General features: G+C 44.6%; 1 protein-coding gene across 3 annotated transcripts in view; it reads left to right on the top strand.

The window, feature by feature from the left end:
- The first annotated feature begins 335 nt into the window (after positions 1-335).
- The window catches only part of LOC146798751 (uncharacterized), a 189,425-nt gene continuing 165,427 nt past the window's right edge, over positions 336-24,333 (top strand). For all 3 annotated transcript variants that reach the window (XR_014968755.1, XM_085626045.1, XM_085626046.1), the window contains exon 1: positions 336-805. The gene's annotated coding sequence lies outside the window, so the exon portion shown is untranslated. The remainder of the gene's footprint in view (positions 806-24,333) is intronic.

Genomic DNA, 24,333 nt, shown 5'->3' with positions numbered 1-24,333 from the left:
GTTTCGTGGCACAGAGTTGCCCTCTTAAGCATATTTGTGGCATTCTCCTTTTCTTCATTTGTTTTGCATAGTTTCAAACGCACACGAATAATTTGATCTGAATTTTCTGTCCTAGTTGACACCTTTCAGTTTTAAATCATACACATGGGCAAAGAATGTCTGGATGTTTATCGGTGACAGCAAAGTGTGTTTTCATCTCTGATATGCAAAAGGACCAAAGCTCAAAAGAGTACAATGTTAGAGGCATTTGAATTGACAAAGTTTTCCTTATGTGAAAAGATACAAATACTTGGGAGAAATGGGTCTTCAGCTGCTCCCTGAGAGATCCCAAATTGAGGAAGGAAACCCAGGAATGTTTAGGTAAATATATTTTCTAAATAGAACTAGCACTTCCGGAATTTGGGAAACAGGCCTTTTGGAAAAGCTTCTACAGTTCTCTATTAAATTCTGCTTTTGTGCCTTGTTTTTCTCGAAGGTGACCACATGTATGCATGGCTCATATCTGTTCCAATATTAAAACATTAACTGTAAATGCCTCTCTTCGTCATCAGATAAAATTCTCTGCTTTTGGACTTTCCGACTCTCTCAACTGGTCGCAGCAGGCTGCATTTATTAATGGCTGTGCCAAAGTGATCCACATTTGTCTTCTTTCTGAACAGAATTTTTTTTTCATTTACTATGGTATCCTTATTATTCCGTTGTATTTTTTTGCAGGTGCATCATGACATGTTGAAGACTCTTACCACATGAGTAGAAAGGGATTAACTCCGTCACAAGTCTCGAGGTTGACTGATGCGTTTGAACAGTAAGTAACTTTTTTGTTGTCTGTTTTACCCTTGTAATGTATAAGCTGCCATAATCCAATCATTATACCCACAAGCTTTGGTATTTTATAATAGGTTGTGTTTACTTCCGCTAATCTGATATAAATTATTTGAATTAAGATTATCACCATATGAATAGATGACTGTCACTATGAATGTTTTCAAAGTTAATAAAATATAGACTCAAACTATTATCCATCACCTATCCCGTACCAATTTACCTAGAAATACATATGTTCCTTGCAGCATTATGCTAGTATGTTCATTGCAGAGTCATTTAACATCCCGGCAGGGCCGTTTTTACCATTAGGCAAGACTAGGCAGCCGCCTAGGGCGGCAAAAGGGGGAGGGCGGCAGAAAACACGAGTTTGGGAATCCCCTTGAACGGCCTTCGACCTCGAAAGCGCATTGGGTAGCGCCTTCTACAATTCGAGGTGACGTCACGTTCGGCGCCACAGGCGGGGGCCGTGTGTGCCCATTTCCGACTTCCAATTCGCTGTCGACCCGTTCGGAGTCGGACCTCTGTCTGTGCTTGCACATTCGCACCCTGTGCTGACCCCAAGTTGCCTGCCTGCTTCTAGGAGCATCCGTTCTTCTGAGAGGTAATGGGGAATATGGGTGTAAATAATGTAACTTATCATTAGGGGTGCATTTGTAGCAACCAAAATAGACATAGTTTGTTCTATTTTTGCAACCACCTCTTGAAAGAACACATGGACCAAAATGAATTGTGGCAAAATCATGGAGCTTACCTCACAATGACCATGGAAAATGTTCGCCATTGACCAGCACTGTATGTATGTATGTTGATTCTGAATTGAATTTCAGGTCGACAAAAGTTGAAGATTTCATTAAAATATTTGAATATAGTGAGTTTATATTTTGAATGAATCAGTCTGTAATACATTTGTTTAAATTTTCATACACTGACCGTGTGGTTCACAAATTCATGAAGTCTGTATTGTCGGACACCATGAGACTACTCCCAGCATAGGGAGCAGACATTTTCTTGTGTTTACATAGATAGAGCACATTCCCCGGTTGTATTAAAGTCAATTTCTAAGATTAACAGTTAATGTTAAAAGAGAATCGGAGTGTGCATTTGGAACAATATGATTACAGCTTAGAAAAGTAGCACTTTGGAGGTTCATTTCAATAGGCAATGTCCATTAGTGCTTAATCCAGGACTACCATTTCCAGCTGTTTCATTGCGAGATCTGGCCTGTTCCAGTCTGGCGATCCCAACCCCCTGACCTTGGTGGCCCTGCTGCTCCCAGCATTGGATCTAAGTTGATCACTGTGCTCACTTAGACATACCTGCCTGGATCAGTTGGCCCATCTTAATCATTGCACAGATTCATGCCTAGGATGGGGATGAATGGTGCAATTGAGCTATTGTTGGTCACATTGAAGCAGAAGCAGTGAGAGAAGTCTAATAAACAAAAGCGGTTACCCTCATGTGCTCTGCACCGGTGGCAACATGTCCACCATGATCAGTAAAAATAAAGACTGCCATAGAGGAACACAGCTGATGGCCCATTTAGTTTATGGTGGCACCTTCCATATTTGAAGACCGGATGTCCAGTGATCTCCTGACAAGCAGTAGATCTACATCCAGTTTCTTTGCATCAAGGTGGCAGAACTGACCTGTCTCTCCGTATAAACTCACTTTTTCAAAGACACCTGATCTTCCTGATGCTCCACTGAAACTGTATGTGAGTGACACTAGTCAAAAACCTGCTTTAGGGGTTCCAAACACCATCCCTTTATCCAGTATTAGGGGTGTCTTTCATAGATTCACATGCCTGAATCATTCCCCGTCGTCGAGACGGGAGCCTCCGGTACATAGAAAAGTAATGTCCTATAGACATACATAGAGAAAAATAGGCCTAAGGGTCTCCCCTTAGTAGCCTATCCTTGTCCTTATGTAAAAAGGACCAAACTCTTAGAGCCAGCCAATCAGCTGTCGCCTCCCTCTAGAACCTTCCTGACAGGAGCCTCAGTCCCTCAGATTTTCTACCGCACGTTGTGCTAGGGAGTCTCCAGCCTGAGTTCTCCTCAGGATTCCTTTAAAACCAGATTGTTCACTTTTTAAAGTGACTTATTTCTTCAAGGACTTGAACAGAGATTGCTTCAGGCCACTTATTACTGCAGTGAGTGATTTATTTCTTCTAAAACTCCTGGCATGTCTGAATCCCAGAAGAAAGCCCTTTTCAGGGCCTGCTCTTCATGTGGGAAGAAGAGGCTACATGTGGACGACAAGCATGACCTCTGCCTATATTGCCTTTATCCTGACCACGTGCCTAAGGACTGTAAAATATGTAGGTCTTTCCCTCACAAGACCTTGAGGGACAGAGAAGGTCTGCTTATCTGGCTGGACAGGCTTAAGGACAGGGAGAGTGTGGTATCCTCAGAGGGAAGCTTTTCTAGAACCTCTGAAGTCTCCCTGAAGAGGCCGAGAGTGACGTCTCCTGGCCCCTCAGACACTCCTCCTATGAAGACACACAAGAAGTCTTCAGAGGCAAGATCTTCAAAATCTTCAGTGTCTGACAAGGATTCTCAGACTTTTAAGAAGCCTACCCAGTCGGCCAGCAAATTTGCGACAACCTCCTCAGTGCAAAAAAGAGTTGGGGCACCAGGTTATGTCTCCACAGCGACGACAACTGTGTCAACGACGACAGCGTCGTCAGTCTTGTCGACGACGACCACCCCTTCATCGTCGTCAGCAGGTACACCTATTTCGTCTGTTATACTGCTAAAGCCGTCGTCGACGTCTAAGACCTCGTCGACGACGAAGATTGTCCCGTCGACGACGACATCGTCTATGAGGAGCCCCCCGTCGACGGGGGAGTCGACGACGAAGACGTCGACGACGAAGATGTCGACGACGAAGGCATCGACAACGAAGGTGTCGACGACGAAGGCATCGACGACAAATGAATCGTCGACGAGCGCATCGTCGACGAAGACCTCGTCGACGAGGAAAACATCGTCGGCGGGGACACCGTCGACGAAGGCCATGCCGTCGACGAGGGTATCGTCGACGGAGAAATCGTCGACGTCCATAGGTATTTCTGAGCCATGGAAGAAATCCAAACTAGTAGGAACGTCGTCTATGACCCTACCACCGTCGACAACCGCACGGACGACGGCAGGGGATCCTGTACAGGGTTCTGGATCTGGCAAACTGACCAGAACACAGATTACACCAGAAACAACGTCTCCAAGCAAGGTGCAAACCCATTTGCCTATGGAGATTCTTCAGAGTGAGGAGTCGGAAGAAGAACTCCTTGATCAGGCTACTTCCCCTTCTGAGCTGCACGTCAAGTGTCAGAGCACGGATGAAGAACAGGAGGAGATGAGCGGCCAGGAACTCCCTGTCCGGGAACAGGTTCGCACGGAGGTCACCTCGATGGTATGCCTTCCCCTGTCAATTGTTAATGACCTCAAATACCTTATCCGGGACTACAAGCAACCATTCCCGGAATCGTCGGCACTTGAAACAGGGGGCCCGATGCCTACTACAAATCCACCAACGACAGCCCCAAAACAAACAAGACCAACTACTCAGGTCCGCCAGGAGAAAGTGCCACCTTAGGTGATAGTCATCGGCTGAGGAGATGGAAGAGGGGGAGGTCCAGGAAGACCAGACGGATCAGGATGAGGAGGAGGAGTATGTGGCATCCTCCCCAGCTTCCCCGCAACCGCGCCAAGCAGATTCACCGCCTGTGGATATTGGCGGTTTCCATAAGATAGTAGAACGAGCAGCGACGCGGTTTCATATGGTGATGGAATAGACGGAGACTGAGTGCTTCTTACACGACTTCAAGGAGCAGACAAAGAAGACTACGAAGTCAATCCCAATTATTGACTTTCTCTGGGACCAGGGAAAGAAACTGATGCTGACGCCAGCCTCCGTACCTGCGGTTGTTCCACGCCTGGATAAAAAGTACAAGGCTCCGTCCACGGCGCCAGCTTGCCTTACTGGGCACCCGAAACCGGATTCGGTCGTAACCCAGGCGGGCCAGAAGAATTCTCGCAACCCTTCCTCTCCTCTGTCAGCCCCACCAGACAAGGAAGGCAGAAAGTTGGACACGATTGGTAAAAGGTTTTCTACCACATCGGCAATGACCGTCAAGGTGGCCAACTCCATAGCCCTGTTAGGGCGTTATAACCGCCAACTTTGGGAAGATATAGCCCCATATATAGCGGAGCTGCCAAGCACAGTTCAGGAGGAGGTCAAGGCACTACTTACTGAGGGCCAAACCTCGGCGGCCGAGATCATTGATTGTGCCATAGATGTGGCCATGACAGGCTTTCGTCAACTGGCTGGGGCTGCAGTCCTGCGCCGTCAGGGATGGCTTAAGGCAACATCGTTCAGGCAGGAAGTGCAGACGAAGGTGCTGGACATGCCCTTCGACGGCCAACACCTTTTCGGGGATAAAATTGACGAGGCGCTCCAAGCAATCAAGAAAGACACTGATACGGCTAGAGCGCTTGGTACTTTGCAGGCAAGGAATCAGTCCTTTCGAGGCAACAAATCCAGAGGCCAGTCCTCCTACAGGGGATCCTATCAGAATAAGTCCTCGTATTCCTTCCAGAATAAATCCCAGTACCAGCAGAAACAACAACAAGGTCGTCAGACGTCTTATGGAAGATCAAACTTCAGGGGTAAAAACCAGAAGAGGGGCACCGGCGGACGCCAGTGACCAGTTACTCCAGCCAGTCCAGCGACTATCTCCCTCATCAAAGATTGGAGGAAAATTGACCCATTTCCTGGAAAATTGGCACCTCATCACCACGGATCGATGGGTACTTCAACTAATAAGATTCGGCCATTCCCTGGAATTCACCACCATCCCACCTGCAACCCCTCCCCGCAAGTTCCCACACAAACATCTGCTACTCCGAGAAATATCTGCGAAGTTGAAGAAAGGAGCGATCGAGCGAGTTCCATCGGCTCCGAGGGAGAAAGGATTCTATTCCCGCTTCTTTCTTATACGCAAGAAGGAGAAGAAGTGGAGGCCCATTCTAGACCTCAGGGCACTCAACTCTTTCCTGAAGAGTCAGTCGTTCAGGATGGTGACGATCCAAGAAATACTAGGCATTCTAGAAAAAGGAGATTTCATGACCTCTTTGGATCTTCAGGATGCCTACTATCACATCCCGATACTCAGGGGGCACAGAAAGTTTCTACGTTTCGAGGTGGCAGGACAGCACTACCAATTCAAGGTCCTGCCGTTTGGCCTCAAATCCGCTCCGCGGATTTTCACCAAGTGCCTTTCACCTGTGGCAGCTTTCCTGCGTCAAATGGGTCACCAAGTCTTCCCCTACCTCGACGACTGGCTGGTAAAGGCACCGTCAGCTGCAGGCGCAACCAAATCCTCCAACGCCTGCACCAATCTTTTTCAACATCTAGGATTGACTCTCAATCATCAGAAATCCTATATGTCCCCAACAAGAAGCATCACCTTCCTCGGGGCGACCTTGAACACGGAATGCGCAAGGGCATTTCCTTCAGAGGAAAGGAAAAACAAGATAATATCTCTGGCCACGGCAGTGGCATCAAGGAATTCCCTAAGAGTTCGAACCTACAAATCACTCGTAGGAATGATGTCTTCTTGTATACTCCTCATCCCTCACTGCAGACTTCGGATGCGTCCATTGCAAGAAGCCCTCACGAACCAATGGACTCAGAGTACAGGTTTGTTCGAAGACATTGTGAGGATAACACCGCAAATATCCAAGAGCCTGGAATGGTGGAGAGATTACAGGAATTTGTCCATAGGACTGCCATTCCTGCTTCCAGCAGCGCCGCTGGTGATCACCACCGATGCATCTCTGGCAGGCTGGGGAGCCGTCCTACAGGACCTCCGAGTAAGCGGCAAATGGACAGATCAGGAGCAGCATCTCCATATCAATCTTCTGGAGTTGAGGGCTGTGTATCTGGCGCTACAAGCCTTTCTACCACGCATCCAGAACTCCCAGGTGCTCGTCAGAACGGACAACACCACGACGATGCACTATCTCAACAAACAGGGAGGAACGCGTTCGCTCACTCTATCACGCGAATCGCAAAAGATCTGGAACTGGCTTGTTCTCCATGGGATCACTCTCAGGGCGGACTATGTCCCGGGCAAGGACAACACCATTGCAGACGCCCTAAGCAGACAGAAATCCCTCTCCCACGAATGGGAACTCGACGAGAATACGCTGGCTCAGATATTCTCGGAATGGGGGGTCCCAGGAATCGACCTGTTTGCCACCAAGGAGAACGCCAAATGCCCAAACTACGCAAGCTGGCATCCCCAACCAAGGTCACTCGGAAATGCCTTTTCCATAGGCTGGTTCAGCGTATTTGCGTACGCTTTTCCGCCGTTTCCGATGATTTCCAGGGTCCTCAGGAAGATGAAGGCGGAGCCCTGTACCCTGATCCTAATTGCCCCGTTCTGGCTGAGGCAGCACTGGTTCTCGGATCTTCATCGCCTCTCCATCAGGACACCGATTCGTCTGAAACAGCACCCGAACCTGCTGACAATGTCCAACGGGCAGGTGCAATACCCGAACCTGCAATCGCTCAGGTTATCGGCCTGGCTCCTGAGCACAGAGAGTTCTGTCATTTAAACATACCGCAGGAATGCAGGAACGTGCTGGCAAAAGCGAGAGCGGACAGTACCAACAAAACCTACTCTCTCAAATGGAAACGATTCTGCGTATGGTGTTTGGAGAAAGGCCTGAGACCACTCCATATCACACCTGAACAGATATTGCCATATCTACTACACTTGGCACAGTCTGGATTGGCGCATGCATCCATAAAGGTGCATCTGGCGGCCATTTCACGTTTCACCAGGACTTACAAAGGCCCGTCTCTCTGGTCCAGTAGGCTTATCAAACAGTTCCTAAAGGGACTATATAGGTCCTTCCCAAGACCTAGACGGGTCCCACCGACGTGGCACCTCAATTTGGTCCTTAACCAACTCATGAAGCACCCTTTTGAGCCCATTCCTCGAGCTTCCATCAAGTACATCTCATGGAAAACGGCTCTCCTGCTCGCTCTAACATCTGCCAGGAGAGTCGGCGAACTTCAAGCTCTCTCCATTCAGGAACCCTTCATGCAGTTCAAACAGGACAGGGTGGTGCTGAGGACAAATCCCAAGTTCATACCGAAAGTGCCTTCAGACTTTCACCTCAATGAACCGGTGGTTCTACGTTCCTTCTTTGCAAACCCTACCACGGCAGCAGAAAGGACGCTCCACTCTCTGGACCTCAAAAGGTGTCTTAAATTTTACATAGACAAAACAAAGAGCTTCAGGAAGTCATCACAGCTATTTGTGGCCTACAGTAGGCCAAGGATGGGTATGCCTCTAACGAAACAGAGCATCTCACGGTGGATCTCCTCAGCGATGGCATTCTGCCATGACGGGGCCGGACGGATTTTGAGAGACAGGGTGGAAGCGCATTCCACCAGAGCGATGTCCACATCAGCAGCACTGTTCGCTGCAGTGCCGATTTTGGACATATGTAGAGCGGCGACGTGGAAGTCACCACACACCTTCTCCAGACACTATTGCCTGGATGCTGAACTTACGAAGGATGCGGCAGTGGGCCAGGCGGTGCTTCGCCATCTATTCCAGTGAGGTGAGCCTTCCAACATCCCGCCATCCTGGTATGCACATCTCTTGCTGATATAATGTATTGATGTATGCCAATGTTTCAAACTTGTATGGTAATATGTGTATTATCTAAAATGACTATATGGCATGTTACATCAGAAATGTGCATAATGTATTGCTGACTACTCTGATTCAGGCATGTGAATCTATGAAAGACACCCCTAATGCTGGATAAGAAACGCGTTACTTACCTGTAACAGCAGTTATCCAGTATTGGTGTCTTTCATAGATTCACATGCAACCCTCCCGCCTCCCCTGGAAGGACTCACGTCTCTCTCTAACTATATTACGCCTACCTAGCTTGGTGCGTACGAAAATCTGAGGGACTGAGGCTCCTGTCAGGAAGGTTCTAGAGGGAGGCGACAGCTGATTGGCTGGCTCTAAGAGTTTGGTCCTTTTTACATAAGGACAAGGATAGGCTACTAAGGGGAGACCCTTAGGCCTATTTTTCTCTATGTATGTCTATATGACATTACTTTTCTATGTACCGGAGGCTCCCGTCTCGACGACGGGGAATGATTCAGGCATGTGAATCTATGAAAGACACCAATACTGGATAACTGCTGTTACAGGTAAGTAACGCGTTTCTTTTGTCTGACCTTCAATGAAGTTTCTGTCCTGTTCGCTCTTCCTATGTAGATGCATACCAGAAGGGACTGTTGGGAAATTGTTCATTCACCTTGCCAAATTAAATACAATGTCTTGGTTGGTTGCATCGCTACATAAGCCCTTGCACTCTACCAGTTAGAGCCTGACAAAAGGTATGTAGAAACTTAGGATACAAGAATGACTAGTTTGTTCTGCTGGTTGGTAAACAAATACAAGTTTCTCTTTGGAAAGAGATTGGGTTAATTTGTTGGGAAGGGGGCAGCGAGCGAGCGAAAAAGAATTTTGGTGAGTGATTTGTGCTTATGGGTGGCAGTGCAGTTGCCAACTGGATGTGAAGTGGTGGAAGTCTCTTTGCTAGAAAAGGATAGTTATGGTGTAAATTCCTAGAGGCTTTGGGATTGAATGGGTTGTGGCTGCAGACTGTATTGAGGTTGAGAATGTAGAGACTGGGCAAACTTGTATGGATTCTCGAGACAAATCTTGAGGGTGACGAAGGAAGGTGACTTCAAGATCTGATGTTAATGGTTTTCTGGCAGTATGCCACCATCCAGTCTTTCTTTCATCACACTATCATTGATGCTGCAAAAGCCTGCTGTGCATTTAGGATGATGAGTGAAGAACTGTAGAAATCTGTTTTAAGAATGCTCTCCTTTAAGAGATTACATTATCACTTTCCCACCTCATTGGGTTGTGTCCAAGGTTCTAGTTTATGATGTGGCGACCCAAGGCATCACTTTGACGAACTTTGGTAATTGCTACCCAGGTGGTGGATAATGATCCAGTCTTGTATAACTGACCAGTGAGGGTGACGTTTCAAACTGGTTGTCATTTTTTCTTTACCTGTGATGTTCCATTACTTGGCCAGGATGAGCGTTAATCATTGGTGGTGATGTCTGAAACCAGTCACAAGACACCCCATACGCTAAAAGATTAAAGTGCATCTAGTGATTGTGTGCGTCATGTGTATGTCTTCAGGCTAAACAATTTGTATGGTCACTCTAGATTTCCACCCTCTGTCCCAGCTATAGAGCTCACCTAGTTATAGTGAGCATGATGTCCTCCGCTTCATTCGTTAGCTGCGGGTACCTGGGTGCGAGGCATTGGTGTTGTATCCTGAGAAATTTCTTGTCTTATGAAAGATCAGTTGGCCATTTGCCCGTTCAGTGCTTGAAACAGTTCATATGTGCCCATAAGTTTTTTCTGGCTTGGGGATCATTTCATTGGCTGAGACTGGATGACGTTTAATTAGTCAAGTTTCAAGTTTATTTTATTTGTTTGATTAATTCAAATCTTACAAAAATTGCTAAAATATCATCAAGATCAATAAAACAATCAATCATATTTAAGAAAACTTACTTACATAAAATATATTCGCACAATCCATTATAAAATCAAATAAATACATCCAGCTTTTTCCCAACAGCACATATACAAACATGCTATCAGGACTTGCCTACATGTCCTTACACCACGATTATTAAATAATTTCTTAAGAGTGCATTTTCTTTCATATTCCAACTCCGGACAAAGACACAGTAAGTGGATAATGTTCTCCTGGCTGGATTTACATAGCCTGCATAGTTTGTCCTCCTCTGTTCTCTTCCATGGAGGTAAGTGACATAATCCTGGCAAACAACCAAATCTAGCTTTAATAAAGACAAATTTATTTTTCTTAGACCATGATGATTCGAGATATTTTTGAACCTTTTTTCCCTTAAATCCGTTTATAATTGGCCGTGCGTGATTCCTTTTCACAAGTATATCTTTATCCTTTATCAATGATAGGTGGTTAGTAAGTTTATTAATAGTTTTTTTGAAGCTTTCCTGAGCAACTGTATTATTCCAAATCGATATTATGCCATATTCTTCTATCGCTGTATTTAGGTAGGACCAGGCATGTCATTTTCTGTTATTTTTTACTTCTTGCCACAACAGCTGAGATATTTGGTTATCTTGGTCATTTTTTATTCTATTCCATACTTTTAGTGCTTGTCCTTTCCTTGCATATTGCTGATTATTTAACCCAAATTCCAATCTCACCTGTGCTTGTGAGGCATTCTTTGGCAGGAAGAATAACATTTTATAGGTTTTTGCAACTGCACTATTAATGATCTAAGCATCTTTCCCATTCATTGCCTCACTCCCATGCGTTAAAGTTGGTAGGAGTTTTGCCGCAATTACTTTAAAAAAGGGACGACAAGACAAGTCACTTATAGATTTCTGAATGGACCTAAATGCCGCAACCAGAGTATTTGCTTTCCTTGTAATATCCCTTTTTTGTGGCAAGAAGTTTCCATTGTCATTTAAAAATAACACCCAGGTATTTATAGGAAACAAATTGTTCCAATTCGTTACCTTCCAAAAACCATTTATATTTAAGTCGCGTATTTTTGGTAATGACCATTACCTTGGTCTTAGCTTAATTTATTATCATACCATTTTCCTTTGAAAAGTTTTAAATACAGTTGATTAGTCGTTGCAATCCAATTTTAGTGTGACTTATCTGCATATAACAAGTTGGATATTTGTTTGTCTGCAAGCTTCGGGGGATGCGCATTCATTTCGTTCAAATCCGTAGAAAGATCAGCTAAAAATAAATTAAAAAGTAGGGGGGCCAGGACGCACCCTTGTTTGTCCTCGACGTGGGGATTTCTTTTGTTAGTGTGCGTCCATCACCAATCCTCACCCTGCTCCAAGTATCAGAGTGCAGAAGCGTAATCATTTTTAACAATGTATCGGGAATTCCTTGTTTTTCAAGTTTTGTCCACAGAAGATTTCTATCAACACAATCTAAAGCAGATTTAAAATCCACAAAACAGAAATATAAAGGTTGTTTTGCTAAAATTGCCTTATCCATTAATACGGATAATATTAATATATTTGTGGAGGTTAATTAGTTATCGATTAGTTCAAGGAGGCTGCAGGAATTGGCACTGGTCCTTGCCCACTCGATGGTTGGGATTTCCTCTTGTGGCACCTGCTATCCCTGGCAGCACTTCCTGGATCTAGTTCTAGAAGACTTCAGCAACACTAGGGATGCAGAAACGTTGGCATTTGTGTCACCTAACGGCAACTTGAGTTGCGAATATTGTCATGTGCCAAGAATCTAGAGCTAGCATAATCTAGTGAACTGAAGTAATTCTTTGAGAACTATCTCTACCTGTTGACTTAAGCCACAAGATCATCTACTGTGGTGGTGTCACGGCACTCCTTTTTTTGATTGCTTGGTTAGCGAGGTTTATATCCAATGCATTAATTCTTCTAGCTTGGATGACAGGGGGAGAGAGTGATGGTAGTAAAAGGGAGGGGGCAGCACTTTTCAATTCTCACCTAGGGCTTCAAAACACCTAGAAACGGCCCTGCACCCCGGCATAACTGTTCTAGACCAGAGGGTCCTCGGTAAAATGAAATGCGTCAGGAGGTAGCATATACCCAGCATCTGGTTTCTTTCGCTCTACCTCTCCCTAAATAAAAAAGGTTATATACCTTTATCAGCGGCAGCTGGCAACTCAGAAGAGTGGGGGGGGCAAATAAGTGGTGGGTGCGTGAATGCATGCAAGGCTAGTGTCAACTATAAATAAAAAGAAATAGACATTTATCTTGCTTGCTGCACGACGTCCGACATCTTCCTTGCTCCAGTCCATCTTCTGCTTCTGTCTCCAGGCTCAGTCGGCTCCAGTCAATGTCCCTAACCGATCCTGGTGCTGCTCTCATGCTGGTAACCAGCACGAGAGAAGCGCCTTGTTTACTGCACAACGTCAGACGTTCTCCTCGCTCCAGTCTGTCTTAGGCTTCTGTCTCCTCCAGGCACCGCGGGCTCCAGCCAGTTCCCCTAACCAATCCTGGCGCTGCTCTCAATCTGGTAACCAACATATGAGAAGTGTCCGGATTGGAAGGAGCGGCCTCTCTCAGTGAGCTCAAGTGCACTGGAGCCCTGTGCTTTCTCTAACACAGCTGTCTAAGACAGCTGGGTTAGAGAGGTTTAAAATGTGTGTTTGACTGGCTGTCACAAGACAGCCAGCCAAAGAGACATACACACTTTAAATTTAAGTGCACAGCCAGCACACCACTCTTCCCTGCTGCAGCAGTGGCACTTGTGGAAATATGGATTTTTCTGATCAGTTATGTCCCCTATCTTGGACCCCAACGGTTTCATGTACGAATCACAAGTACATGTATGTTCCCTCCAGTTCCAGTTATGAAGACGCAAACACATGTGCGTCCACCGTCAACATGTCCTCTTTCAGATCCGCCATGAATAGGCCGGATATTCCATTCCTAAGTATGAAAGGCCACCGGCTTTATATGGTTCACTTATGCCATTTTACAGTCCAGGCAAGTAGGCCCTGATTCTGTCATCAAGCTTTTCTTGCCTTCTGCCTCTGAAAGCTCCAGTCTGAGCCTGCATCTGTGACCATGAACTTTGTCTCATTCCCTGCGCGGCCCACGAAGCCTGACATCAGCCTGTTGCCTGCCAAAAACTGTATTTCACCTTCGAAATTATCTGCTCCGCTCCCTGCCCGATGCATTCCTGTCTAGTAGTTTAAGTAAACATTCTTCCAGCTACCGAGCAAAGGCCCGGTTTCTCTGTCTTTATGCAAGTAATTCATAGCCCTATTATTATGGAAGATTTCTGCCCTCGCATCTAGTGTAGACACTTAGACGCTTGTACACGCACTAACAGTCAGTATAGTCAGTATAGAATAAGATTCTACTCTAAGAAGACCTCTCTTTTGGATAACATAGTTCTTTAAACATAGGATGTTAGATATGATTTGGGATTAGGTTGACTTGACCCTCCAGACTTCTGTCGCCACATGTAGAGCTAAATGTCAAGTCCCCTTCACCCCCTAGTTGCACGTCAATCACACGTCATGCGGCTGCGCACGCATTTCTGCCAAGTATTTCTGCTGACATTGCGAAATTCTTTCATGGAACCACCCTATTATGACATCACACCTGATGACGTTCTTTAGCCACACCCAGTTATGCCCACTTTTGCTACGTATGTACATTTTATCTACACTATCAATTGTTACGCCTCTTGCATTTGCTTCACTGTAATGCCTATTGTATAAAAGTGATTAATTATCAATAAAGTATGTACTTCACTTCCTGAACCTTCGTGGTGATGGAACTTGGAGCAACCGATTCGAATCGTCCATTGGAATAAAGCCCATTCCGAACCTCTAATACCACGGATTCTGCCTCTTATTTACTGAGCTATTTTATTATGTTTCTGTATCAAATTAAGTCCCGGTAATTAAATTATTTACCACATGAATGGCGCCCGAACAGGGACACTTTCTCATCTCACGCGCCGGCGGTGCGTTGCAGGCCCGGTCTCCTGCCACAGCTGGACGGACAACAACGCGTACCAGCAGGATTTCCTGTATCTCCCTCCGGTCAAGCGGGGGCGACTGAGGCTGCGATCAACACCCAGACGAGGCGGTGAGAAGTGCGAAGTATCCCGACCAGAGCCTAGCTGAGAGAGCAAGATCCGAGGTATACAGAGGCCCATCAAGTCCCGCAGTCCCGAAGTGTCCGAAGTTGTCGAGTCGAGTCCAGTCCGGTTCAAGTTCAGTTCAGTTCCGAGGCCTTCCGTTTCCGAGCTACCCGGTGAGTACCATTACTGGGGAGGCGTTCTGACGTGCACATAGGTTGTGCCGGTCAAGACGGGTTTGGGTACACAAATCCGGTCTGCACTGTTTTAGCAGTGTATCTGTACTGTTTAGCAGTATATCTAGTATATCAAGTATATAAATTCAGAATAAATCAGTTAATGCCGAGTATTATGTTTAGTGATTAAGTTTTCTTAGATCGTCATCATCATTGTTGCTCAGTTAAATGTTAAATGTTAAATGTTTTAAATACGTTCTGCATATTGTGGTGTGAATGACTGTTCATTATTGTGTTTATTGTATTAAGTTTGTTCAAGATCAAGTATCAGATCAGTTTTCAATATGCCGCTCTTTTCGAAATTAAGACAGATCACTACTAGAAAAGGGGTACTCGAAGAAGCTGTTCCTATTCCTCCTAGGGACACTCCAGGGTACTTCATGTATCATAAACACGGCTTAGACGCTATATTATTTCTTGATTTATGGGTAGACTACACCAAGGAATTACCAGAAAGTCAGAGGTGGCCCGCAGCTGGGACCTGGGATGCAGAGTGCATCATGAAAGTAGAGGAAGAGTTATGGAAAAGGAAAGTCAGACAGTCACAGAAAGACGCCGTTGAGTTATGGCGTAAAGAATCTCATAGACGTACAGAAAAAGCACTCCGACAGGAAGAGAAAAATAAAGAGAATTCAAATAAAATCCGAGAAAATCTATTAATTGAAGAAGGTACACGAGTGAAATCAGAACAAGTAGACAGACAAAGAAATGCCCTTATGAATGGTATGTATCCCCTCCTGGCCGAGGGATTACCTAAGGCTATTCCGGAAATACCAAAAGACTTGCCACCCCCATTGTTTCCAATAAAAATGCATCCTAAGGGGCATCCTAGAACAGCAGAAGATGTTTTTCTTTCCTCATACTTAGATGACGCAGCTCCCGAGTATGCTAACCTCGCCCCACATAGACCGCCTGCCAGGGAGGTTCAACGCCAAGATCCTGTATCTGTATCTCTACAGCAACAAATCCTGACACAAGTTCCGGCAAGCACATCTGTTCCCACATCTGTTCCTACAGCTACTTCTATAGCTGTGTCCACACCTATAGTTGCTGTATCGCGTTCAACGAATCCTTTCACGCCCGATACCCCAGATGGGGCTACCGGAGGTGCTACCAACATTTTTTCTACGCCACCCAGAGTAAATAAACTTACTTTTCAAGAATCAGCACATTCACGTACCCCCAAACTTATCAATGCCCGCACGCTTAAGGAACTTCTTATAGATTGTAGATATGACCCTGTGCCCGGCAAAGAGGACGAAATGATCATGGCATCATTACGTATCAGACGAGCCGCGGTGTATCTAGGGAAGATACCAGGAATGACTGTGCATCTAGATAATATATACCATTTTGTCCAAACAGGGCGAGATTCAGAATGTATTAACAGAGCTATGGAATACCAGAAAGTGGAGATACAGGGGGAACTGTTACGTTTCCTCATAAATTGTGTGATCAGAAATCAAGACCGACCGGGGGTAGACCCGGAAGCAATGCAAACTCTTACCAGATGGAGCCAGAATATATCAGAAGGGAGACATGATAAGCAAAATTGTATAATAGCCATGTGCCGAAAGATCCGTAAAGAAATAGAACGCCTACACGAAGAGAGATTAGCGGTAGACCAGTTCGAACAAAGCGAGGAGGAAGGATCAGGACTGCCCACAGGACAGTCAGAAACCATAGCATATGTAGGTAGAGGAAGATCTTGTAATAGTACTAGATGTTTTTCCGACCCGATACGTCCGATATGTCCAGATAATAACAGGAATTTCCAAACACCTATAATAAATATAAGGTCTCACGAACATTCGTTCCAAGCCGCTGACAAATTACTCCAAGAACGAAGGGGTTATCATTTCCTCGATTCTATGGATGAACAAGAATTAGCCAGGTCAGCCGTTCATTGGGTTGACAGTCCCGGAAAGTATGGTGATGATACAGTAGCACACACATTTTTGAATCTCACCCCAGATGAACAGCGTTTAGCTGGGATTTATATGATTCAACAACTCCTTATACTATATAAGAGTCAGCATTCAGATCCTGGTCCCTTACCTGATATATTGACTGAACTACTCACGAATAGATGGAGAGGTTCAGGTACTAAGTTAATTAGAGAAATACTAGAATCAAGAAAGCAGTACATTCTTTTTGTATGCCCAGAACATGTCTCACTGCCCATTAAGGAAAGAACCACGTATTACATGGACAGACAGAATCCCTTACGAGAAGTACACCCAATAAAAGGCGAGGACAATGAGTTTAAACGTGTATTTGTATATACGCCCATATCAAAAATAGAATTGTTACAAATGAAGAAAGTGGTACCCAGTCATGACAAAGACCCAGCGGGTTTCCACCGAGAAATTAAAGACATGTTACTCATGGGAGAGTATACCTATCCCGACATTATGACAATATTAAAGGTATTAATGCCTGCTGGCATTTATGAAAAACTCAAGGAAAAAGAGTGGGAGGTGGGAGACCAAAAGATAGACTGGTCAGCATTAGAAGCAGAAGAAAAGGCCCGAACTGCAGGAGCAGGGCTTGGGGATAAAACTAAAGCACTACCAGGTTTACTAGTACAGGTACTGCCACGTTTATTAACTACGAAAAAGGAAGACTGGGGTACAATTTCAGCCTGTAAACAAAAGCAAGATGAAGACACTAGTGATTTCTATGCCCGATTTGAAAAATGTTTTGGTATAAATAGTGGCATAAAAGCAAGTAGCGAATCATACCCACATCTGTTTGTGACAAAATTAGTTGAAAATTCCTTGCCTCAAGTGAAGAATAGAGTATTAAAATTCGAGAGTACCTGGCAAGGTAACACCCCATCACAAATGTTACAAATGTTACAGTATCATCACAATAGAATTAGAGAGGAACAAGAACATGAACAAAGACGCATGAAAGACACGAAAATGAAAATGCTAGTCTCCCAGACAGTTCCAGCTGAAGGACATAAAAAGGGTACGACACATTCCGGTGATTCAGCAGGACCTGTAAAAGGGACATGCAACTATTGTAAACAACCAGGACATTACATACACGATTGCCCAGTCCTGAAGCGTAATATCGCCACAGGTATCACAAAAGAAAGACCACGGCCACCTAGACAGGATCAGAATGAACAAGGAGCCCCGCAGCATGCACAGTCCATGCCAGCTCCACCACAGTCTATACAGTTTGTGCCAGCTGCACCAGCGCTGCCTGTTGCTGCCACACAAACCACGACACGACAACTGTACCAGACCGCACAGTACGACTATCCTGATTATCAGCGATACGCATGAACCAGCCTAGAGAGGGAAGTTGACTTACCCCTTATCGAGGTCCCTGTAGACCAAGAAGGACCTTATGTACATAGTGAATTATTAGGCCAAGATAGAACATTTTTACTTGATACAGGGGCAAGTCGAACAACCATAAAACGTAGTGAAGTTCCAGGGGCACCCCTCTCAGGCTCACAGAATATTTCCCTTGGTTTTTCAGGAAAACCTATTGTTAATGAAGTATCACAGCCTCTCCCACTTACGATAGGACCTTTGACCCGAACTACAGATTTATTGCTTACTAAATCATGTCCAGAAAACTTGTTAGGTATAAAAACACTGAAGGCTCTAGGAGCTATAATATGTTGTTCTCCGGAAGGAGTAAGATTGTTTTTACGTGATTTCAAAGGTCACTATGTGTCTCGAGACATGGATCCCCGATTGCAGACTTTACCTACACATCTATGGGCAAAAGGCCCTACTGATGTCGGTTGCATGAATATTACACCATATCGAGTTACACTAAAGGCAGGAGTGGTACTACCACGAATGCGACAATACAAGTTACCACCAGATGCTGTAGTGGCTTTACTGCAAATCATTGACGAGCTCATTGCCCAAGGAGTGGTTATGGAAACAGACTCCAATGTATGTAATTCACCGATAATTCCGATTCTTAAACGAACAGATCCTAAGGCCCCGCCAGTATATCGATTGGTTATTGATCTGCGCGAATTGAACAAATGCATTGTGCCACAATTCCCTGTGGTCCCAGATATCTCGTCATTACTGACAGCTATTGATTCCGAAGCAACATTCTTTACTGTAATTGATCTCAAGAATGCCTTTTTCAGCGTCCCAATAGATCCGGAAAGCCAATACTTGTTCGGATTTAGTTTATATGGACGTAGCTTTAAATTCACACGCGCACCTCAAGGATTTACAGAAAGCCCCAGCATCTATAGCCAAGCACTGAAACGAGAACTCGACAGTATCCACATGCCAGTCAACACAGCCCTGCTTCAATATGTCGATGATCTGCTGATCACCGCGAGAAGCGAACCAGAATGTGAGAAAGCATCACTGACAGTTTTACAATTTCTAGCCGAAAAGGGGCACAAGGTGTCCCCTTCTAAGCTGCAATTCTGTGTCCAGCGAGTTGTTTATCTTGGACACTCGCTGTCCAAGGAGGGAAGGCAGCTTACACCCGACCGCATTCAGTTAATAGCTAACATGCCAATACCCAAGACACAAAAGGAGGTACGGGCTTTCATAGGCCTCACTTCATATTGTAGGCAGTGGATCCCTCAGTATGCATTTCTAGCAAAACCACTCATTCAGTTGACAACACAGGAGGCAGCCACATCGACTGTTCTCCCTTGGACTCAGGAACATACACAAGCTTTTGAAAGCTTAAAGACAGCTTTATGTCAAGCACCTGTTTTAGCAACACCATGTTACAATAAACAGTTTACACTCTTTGTTACTGAACGCGAAGGTACTGCCTTGTCAGTACTCACACAGGAACAAGCAGGATCACACAAACCATGTGCTTATTTTTCTAGTACATTAGATCCCGTAGCTCAGGCTTTGCCTGCATGCCTAAAATCAGTGGCAGCAACAGCTTTAGCAATCAGACAAAGCGATGCCATAGTGTTAGGACATCCATTGACAGTTCAAGTACCACATGCAGTAGAGGTTCTTGTGAATAGAACGCAAACACAACACTTGACTATAGCGCGACTTACAGGGTATGAATTAACATTGTTTCAGCCACATATAGAAATCAGACGTTGTAACACATTGAATCCTGCCACACTTTTACCTGTAATCGGAACAGACCCACTAGCTCATGATTGTATTGAAGTTATTACAATCACGACGAAACCCAGACAAGACTTGACAGATGTCCCATTGTCAGACCCAGACCTGACGTTGTATGTAGATGGTTCATGTATGAGAACAAGTACAGGAGAGTTAGTGGCCGCTTACGCAGTCACAACAGAAACTGAAGTCATTGAAACAAATTGCATAAATACCTTGTCAGCTCAAGCCGCAGAGCTCATCGCTCTGACACAAGCCTGTATTCAAGCCACAAATAAAAAAGTCAACATATACACTGATTCACGTTATGCATTCGGAGTTGTACATGACTTCGGCGTGCTGTGGCGAGAGAGAGGTTATTTAACTTCTCACGGTGCCCACATTCAGCACGGACCCCTCATTCATGCCTTATTAGATGCAATACATCTACCCACTGCAATATCAATTATGAAATGTAAAGCTCATACGAAAGTTATTGATATCATTTCTCAAGGCAATGATCTAGCTGACAGAACAGCTAAACAGACTGCTCAAACTCAAACATCCGACATAACAAAGACAATAGTCCCGACGCCAACACATTGTATGACGGTTAAAGATCCCACTCTTGACGTAATTGATATACAGACACATGCTACACCAGACGAAATAAAGAAATGGACTGAATTAGGAGGGATCCAAACGGATCAAGGATGGATGATGAAGGAAAAGTCTGTGTGGTTCCTTCCTGATTCAATGGTCCAAGTCATTATTAACACTATACATAGTCCAGCGCATCTAGGAGAAAAAGCTATGCTAGACAGCATTCAACACATTTGGTTCAACAAACATTTACGAGCAGCAGCTAAACAAAAAGTTCGTACCTGTATGATCTGTTGTCAGTTCAACCCAGGAAAAAGCGTTCCCGTAGAACAGGGTGGATTTCAGCCTCCTGATCACCCTTTTGAAGTCCTCCAGATGGATTATATCCAGATGGAACGATGTCGAGGATTCAAATATGTTCTCGTAGTTGTCTGTGCTCTTTCCCGTTGGACAGAGGCATACCCGGTTTCAGATTACACTGCCCAGACTACTGCCAAACAGTTGGTTCGAGAATTCTTCCCACGATACGGTTTACCACGTGTTGTCTACTCAGATAACGGCCAGCCGTTCTCATCCGAATTAATGAAACACGTTTCACTTTTGTTAGGCTATCAGTGGAAATTCCACTGTGTCCGACACCCCGAGGCAGCAGGTCTCGTAGAAAGACATAATCAGATCCTGAAAATCAGACTGTCCAAAATATGCAGAGAGAAAGGCGTCGACTGGGTAGTAGCATTACCAGTTGCACTCTTTTACATGAGAATGGTGGCACACTCTCGAACAGGGCTATCCCCGTATAAGGTGATCTTTGGCAGACCACCAAATATGTGGGGGACGCCTATACCACGAAAAATAACTGATATTGACTGTAATATGCTGACAGATTACTTGGCTTCCTTGATGTCTGCACTACAATCTTGTCGTTCACAGGTAGCTGCAGCTTTCCCTGACAACACTGAGGTGAAACCCCATGACGTAGTCCCGGGGGACCTGGTCCTAGTGAGGAACTTTGATCGAAAGACTCAGCTGGATCCTAGGTGGAAGTCACCGCAACTGGTCTTGCTCACCACAAGGACAGCCGTGAAGATCGAAGGCAGAAAAGGCTGGATACATTCAAGTCATATCAAGAAATTTCATGGACTACCATCGGATGTAAATACCACACCCCGTGTGTCTTCACCTATTGACTCAAAACTTCCTTTGGTTGAAATGAGCAATCACGAACTATATAAACTAAAACTCAGGTCTAATCAGTCAAGCAATTTGATTGTTTAAGTCCTCTCCAAGGTGAAGCGGTTGAATTTGTCTCTGACATGTATCCCTTAGACCTGAATAGAGAAATCACCCGAAAAATGTTGAAACGACATGCGTACTTTAAATCACTGCGTAGTCATTGTATAGTGACGTTATTAATTTTGTTTTTTTTAAGTCTATTAATAATTACTGCAAGTATATTGTTGCACATATATTATCCTATTTCTAGACATGTTTATAATGTTACTGCTGAACATTCTTTTAGTGAATTACCTCCGCTTGAGTTGTCTTATAGATTTGCGCTGCGCAATAACACGTTTATTAGTATGTTACATCATTCCCATCAGGTTAGCAATGCTACAAATTGTTGGATATGTGGCCAACTCCCTCCCTATCAGAATTATAAAGGAATTCTACCTCTCTTTCCATACCCGTTCACACACAACGGCTCCTGTGGAGCATGGTTTAGTTTAATTAATTCCCTAGATTCGAATTCTGCAGTTTATCAAGATAACTGGGTATGGGGAAATTTGAATTTAGTTTTACTTAAAGTCTGCTACCCTAACAAGGAGGGACTTCCCAAGAGAACAGGAACTGATCTAGAAAATGAAGTGTATGGATTAGGTAATTTTACGCTTAATCTTATGATCCTAAATATCGAATCCGAAGCTACTCCAATTTTGCCCGCTATGTCAATATTTCCAGTAAAAGGTGAATTATGTGTAAGAAAGAATGGTTCCATACATATGGGCCATAGTAGATGCACCATTGTAGTAGAATTTAGTGATCAAGGCAAGTCTACATTTAGAGCTTCCCGCCATTCCTATTTCATATGTGGTCAGACGGCATATGTACGTTTGCCTCTAGATTGGGATGGTACCTGCTACATTGGATTCCTTTTGCCACCTGTTTTCCTATCTCCTCCTGACTATCACAGAAATACTCATTTAGTACACAATAGAGAAAGGAGAGATCTCCCAATAGTCGATTACACTGAAACAGCATGGGAAAAATACACAGATTTCAATAAAGGTCTTTTTCCCTATATAGGTACCGTTACTATTAGTAAGCTGATACGTAGATTAACTAGAACCCTTGAAGCAGTAGTGAACGAAACTATTTCCGCCTTAGGCAATTTAACAGAAGAGCAGTCTGCTATGCGGATTGTTGTGCTTCAAAATCGTCTTGTCCTTGACGTCATCCTGGCCGATAGGGGCGGAGCTTGTAGGGTCATCGGATCAAGTTGTTGCATTTTCATACCAGAAAATTCGCCATCTGTATATAAAGCCATAACTCGCCTTCATAAGATTGTAAGCCAGATACACCAGGATCCAGGCACCTGGACTTGGTCCGGTTGGTTTTGGAGTGTATTATCTACCTTTGGATGGAAGGTCCTATCCTTCCTAGGTATTGGCCTTCTCATACTATTCAGTTGCTGTCTGTCTACAATGCGGACCAGCGATCTGTGGTCTGTGTGCCACATCGTGTATTCCACCACCAAGATTTCATTCATCCCAGAAGAAAAAAGAAGAACAAATGATGCTATATGAACAGATCAACGGATTGATGAAGATTGATATCTCTTAACGGGCAAGTAGGGGACAAGGAGGGAATGTGGAAATATGGATTTTTCTGATCAGTTATGTCCCCTATCTTGGACCCCAACGGTTTCATGTACGAATCACAAGTACATGTATGTTCCCTCCAGTTCCAGTTATGAAGACGCAAACACATGTGCGTCCACCGTCAACATGTCCTCTTTCAGATCCGCCATGAATAGGCCGGATATTCCATTCCTAAGTATGAAAGGCCACCGGCTTTATATGGTTCACTTATGCCATTTTACAGTCCAGGCAAGTAGGCCCTGATTCTGTCATCAAGCTTTTCTTGCCTTCTGCCTCTGAAAGCTCCAGTCTGAGCCTGCATCTGTGACCATGAACTTTGTCTCATTCCCTGCGCGGCCCACGAAGCCTGACATCAGCCTGTTGCCTGCCAAAAACTGTATTTCACCTTCGAAATTATCTGCTCCGCTCCCTGCCCGATGCATTCCTGTCTAGTAGTTTAAGTAAACATTCTTCCAGCTACCGAGCAAAGGCCCGGTTTCTCTGTCTTTATGCAAGTAATTCATAGCCCTATTATTATGGAAGATTTCTGCCCTCGCATCTAGTGTAGACACTTAGACGCTTGTACACGCACTAACAGTCAGTATAGTCAGTATAGAATAAGATTCTACTCTAAGAAGACCTCTCTTTTGGATAACATAGTTCTTTAAACATAGGATGTTAGATATGATTTGGGATTAGGTTGACTTGACCCTCCAGACTTCTGTCGCCACATGTAGAGCTAAATGTCAAGTCCCCTTCACCCCCTAGTTGCACGTCAATCACACGTCATGCGGCTGCGCACGCATTTCTGCCAAGTATTTCTGCTGACATTGCGAAATTCTTTCATGGAACCACCCTATTATGACATCACACCTGATGACGTTCTTTAGCCACACCCAGTTATGCCCACTTTTGCTACGTATGTACATTTTATCTACACTATCAATTGTTACGCCTCTTGCATTTGCTTCACTGTAATGCCTATTGTATAAAAGTGATTAAT

This window comes from Triturus cristatus, chromosome 9, assembly GCF_964204655.1.
Source record: "Triturus cristatus chromosome 9, aTriCri1.1, whole genome shotgun sequence".
In the NCBI taxonomy this organism is placed as follows: Eukaryota; Metazoa; Chordata; class Amphibia; order Caudata; family Salamandridae; genus Triturus; species Triturus cristatus.
Note: the sequence above shows the minus strand (reverse complement) of the source record. Positions and strands in the feature narration are given on the sequence as shown.